We start from the raw sequence: 4,572 nt of genomic DNA, 5'->3' as shown, positions 1-4,572 counted from the left end.
TATCTATTTTACGTGCCATCGATTTTATTATGCATGCATTCCATTTTGTGTACGGTCAAAATGTCAGCCGTTTATTATTCATTTTGCAGACCTCATTATTACTATTAGGGAAAGTATGGGGAGCCAATGGAATATTTATACAAAATGGGAGTTTAGAGAGTATTAGAGATATAATCATTAATGTTACCTTTTCCATCAGCTGAAGTTTTTGGAATGAGTGGTATCATGCATAGTATTAGAGCGCTAGATCCTAAAGGTCAAGAGTTCGAGTCTTGGTGAACCCCAAAATCAATATAAATTTTTGGCCCATTGTCTCCCTAGCGGTATCCCTACTATTATTATTGTCTATTTTACGTGCCATCGATTTTATTATGCATGCATTCCATTTTGTGTATGGTCAAAATGTCGGCTGTTTATTATCCATTTTGCAGACATCATGAAAGAATTGGTGTATTTTTTTATTTTGCAGGCTTCACTAATAAAATAGTTCCGTATATTTTGGTAATTATTTTTCTAGGTGCGTATTAAGAAAAATAATTATTTTTATACATTTATTTGTATAAAGAACCTGCAAAATCTAGGTAACTGACTATAAGTCACATTGATCGCATTTCCATGTTCAATTTGGACTTTGGTTTTTTTTTTTCTTTTTAATTAAATTACAAACATCTTATGTCTGTTTTCGGAATTTGGCTAATTTAGATTGAATACACTGAAATAGTAATCCATGGATGGTAGAAGATTTTAGAACCAACTTTGTTTGGTAACTAATAAGGGTCACAGCTAACTACTCCAGCTAATTAGTAACTTTTTTAAATTAATTTTTACAAAAAATGTTAATTCAAATTACATCCAAAATTAAATAAAAAAGTATTTAAAATTTGAAAAACTCTACAAAAGAGTTGTTTTAGAGGACCCAAACACAACGTTTTAGATAAGACTTTATGACAACATTTTTTACGAGTTGTATTTTCTAATACATAAAGTAACACTTGTCCAGATTTTTTTAAGTTGCCTTTTGATATACCTAAAGCAACACTTATTCATTTTTTTTTAAATTGTCTTTTTTATAGACCTAAAGCAACACTTATCTAAATTTTTTTGTATTACCTTTTTAAATATCTAAAGCAACATTTCTCTAAAATTATTTAGAATTGTCTTTTTAAAAGGATATATAGCATACTTTAATAAAATTTAATTATTTAAACTAAATTTAATAAATAGAAAGAAAAGATAAGCTAATAAGCTAATATATTGCATATATATTAAATTAAAAAGTTGTTTCAAATTCAACTAAAAAAAATTTAAATTCATATACTTGCAGTTGCCAATTCAAATCAAAATATACATAACTAAACAAAAAAAAATGCCTAATTTCATCAGCTTTCGTTCTCTTCATCAATTCTTCCATAATGCCGATGTATGTCAGGGTTGAAGTGTTGTCTTTAATCAAAGGCAACACTTTCCGATAAAACGTAACGCTTTTTGGGGTTGGCTATACGGCCGTTATCTTTGATCTAAAGCAATGCTTTTGTTTATTAAAGGGAACCCTTTTTATGGCAACCTTCAGAAAACGTTGCCTTTTCTACAAAAAAAGTAACTCCGCATAAGGGTTGCCTTAGAGGACCCAAAGACAACACTTTAAACAAAGACTTTATGGCAACCCTTTTTACGAGTTGTATTTTCTAATACATAAAGCAACATTTGTCCAAGCCAAAACTTTGGTGTTTTTTTTGGGGAGGGGGGAGGGGAGGCTATAATAGTGATTAATTGTTCTATGTATTTCATAAGGCATATTTACTTGATTAGTATATCATAACTAATTTGCTAATGAAAACACAGATAGTACGAATCTGAAATGAGGAACAGACTATCTATGTCCTTAACAAAATATATGAATGCACCAAAATCGTTCTTGCATCGTGAACCAAGTCAAATTTGGTAATATGACTAACCTGGCGTCGAGATATTTTATTTGCATAACTTCCTTTGCCCAAGTCAATATCTACTGGAACACCTTCTATTGCTCGTCCAAGTAAAACCTGCAGGAGAAATTAAGATATCACTAAAAGTGTTATCCAAGTCTTAGATTCAGTTTCCATCATCATTATGGTTTGATAGTAATTCACATATCAAACTATATTGTCAATCAACTCCTAAAACTATATGAATGCAGAATGAAGAATACAGAACATATAATTAAGAGTGTATCCAATTGAGACAAGAGCATTAACTAGGTTCTGATTTTCTTTAAGTACTCTATTGCAGTAATAAATGATGATAATAGAATAAGATTAGCACTTCTTTGTGTGTTGCCCTATACAACAAGATTGTTTACAATGTTTGCGCAGCCTTTTAGCCTCTCAGATCAATAATCTCTATATCACTCTATAAACTTATTTTTATTTGCTCTTATATATATATATGAGGAATGCTAGGGGGCCAGAAACTTTTGTGATTTGTAGCCATCAAATAGCCATCAATGATGGTTTTAATGGTGTGAGATTGGTATGAGATTTCATCCAATGGCTCACTTTTCTTTGCTGGTTACATGCTGGCCAGAATTTAACAAAGTTGCTGGCCCCCTAGACTTTTTCTATATATATAACAAACTTTTAGACACAGCAATAATAATCTGTAGAACAACAAATCACAGAACAGCAAATCAGATAATAGCAAAGTAATTTACTAACTAAAAATTGAATTCTAACTAAACTGTCATGAATTAATCCAAAGAACATCAAAATTAGTTTTCTCAAATACATGGAAATAGAGGAACAGAGGAAGAACGAGAAGGAGAAGAGAGAGGAAGAACGAGAAGGAGAAGAGAAGGAAGAGGGGTTTCTTGCGATTGAGCACCGCGCTCGTCAAGGAGAGCACCACGATTGACCGCTTCTGTCACCGTTAGGAAGGGAAAAAAGGGTCTGTGCGTTGTTGCAGTGGCTATGTTAGGGCTTGTGGAGAGCACCCCGCCATCGCTCGTTGAGGATAGCACCGCGCCGTCGCCATACGTGGAGGAGTGCACCACGATTGAACGCTGCTATCGCTGTTAGGAAGAGGAGAAAGGGTGCGTTGTTGCAGTGGCTATGTTAGGGATTATGGAGAGCACCGCGCTGTTGCTCGTCGAGGAGAGCACCGCGCCATCAACGTGCGTGGAGGAGTGCGCGATTGAACGCTGCTGACCTATTGTCGCCGTTAGGAAGGGGAGAAAGGGTATGGTGTGTATGTTGTTGCAGGGGAGAAAGGTTAGGGCTTTTGATTGTGTATGTGCGTGAAGTGGAACTACTGAAGCTCTTTTTTCCTTTTTGTGTTTAAGTTATTTTTTATTGAAAAAAAATTTGGGAATATGATTAAAAGTTCTTTTCTAAAATTTTTAAACATAAACAACTTTAGGTAACTTTTTATAAATGTTATTTGTTTAATTTTTTTGATAACTCTTATAAAATGTTGTATGTTATTTAAAAATGTTGTCTTAAAGTTTTTATTTTGTAACATTTTATAAATGTTGTTTTAGATATCAAAGACAACTCTTTTTATGGGTGACCAAAAATTTTGTTATCTTTGCCTTACTCAAAGGCAACTTGTCAGAAATATTGTCTTTATCTATCTAAGGCAACTTTTGTTAAATGTTATTTCGAATTAGGGTTACCTTATACCAAAAATGTTGTAGTGAGTCTTCTTACTAGATATGTAGCCAGTCACGCCGCTATCTCTCAAGACATGAGCCTTCATAATCCTCTTCATGTTTGCAGTCCAACCATACTCACCTGTGACCTAACAAGTAATTTATTAAGCTAAACATCTTCATATCATATAAAATACCAATCAAAGAATAAAATCATATTCAATACTAAAGAAAACAACGATATAGTATAAATGTAACACAATATAAGGACCAAATGAACATCACGACTTTATCATGCCAATTAATCACCATGCCATGACTAATAAACTCCTCTACAAAATTAGCTTACAATTCTAAACACAGATACACAAGTCCTATGTAAAACTTGCACATACCTAGAATTCTAAAAGAATAACACCCCTGACAATAACATCATGAGTTGGAAGAGGGAATTGAGACAACTTCAGTACCATATAGAAAGAACAATAATAAATTTAACTCAAATTTGAACTTCAACACTAAAACAAAAGAATGAAAATAATATTTCGTTTTTATGTAAATAACCATGATAACTGTATTTTGAAAGATACTACAACAAAAACATTAGAATACCTCAGACAGTTTAGCACTCCATAAAAATACTCGCAGTCGAAATTGAGGCAAGTCATAAGCTCTAGCTGTAAGATCTCAAATTTTTAAAAATTAAATAATTGACTATTTACAAGTTATTATATTATATTGAGATGTAATTTTTAAAAAAATTATTTTTAACAAAAATAATTAAATAAAATTTTATAATTATTGAAGTTTAATTTAATTATTATTTATTCTATTAAATTTAAAATATTTATAAAAAAATAATTTAATAAAACAAAAATTAAATTGATTTTTATTGTTATTATTATTATTACTATTATTATTATTATTATTATTATTATCATTATTAT

General features: G+C 31.3%; 1 long non-coding RNA gene across 1 annotated transcript in view; it reads right to left on the bottom strand.

The window, feature by feature from the left end:
• Window positions 3,683–4,572, bottom strand: part of LOC110267092 — a 4,297-nt gene continuing 3,407 nt past the window's right edge. The window contains exon 2 of the long non-coding RNA XR_002354424.1: window positions 3,683–3,767. This is a non-coding gene — a long non-coding RNA (uncharacterized LOC110267092). The remainder of the gene's footprint in view (window positions 3,768–4,572) is intronic.

Source organism: Arachis ipaensis, chromosome B09 (genome assembly GCF_000816755.2).
Source record: "Arachis ipaensis cultivar K30076 chromosome B09, Araip1.1, whole genome shotgun sequence".
NCBI lineage: Eukaryota > Viridiplantae > Streptophyta > Magnoliopsida > Fabales > Fabaceae > Arachis > Arachis ipaensis.
This window is presented reverse-complemented; position numbering and strand designations above follow the sequence as displayed.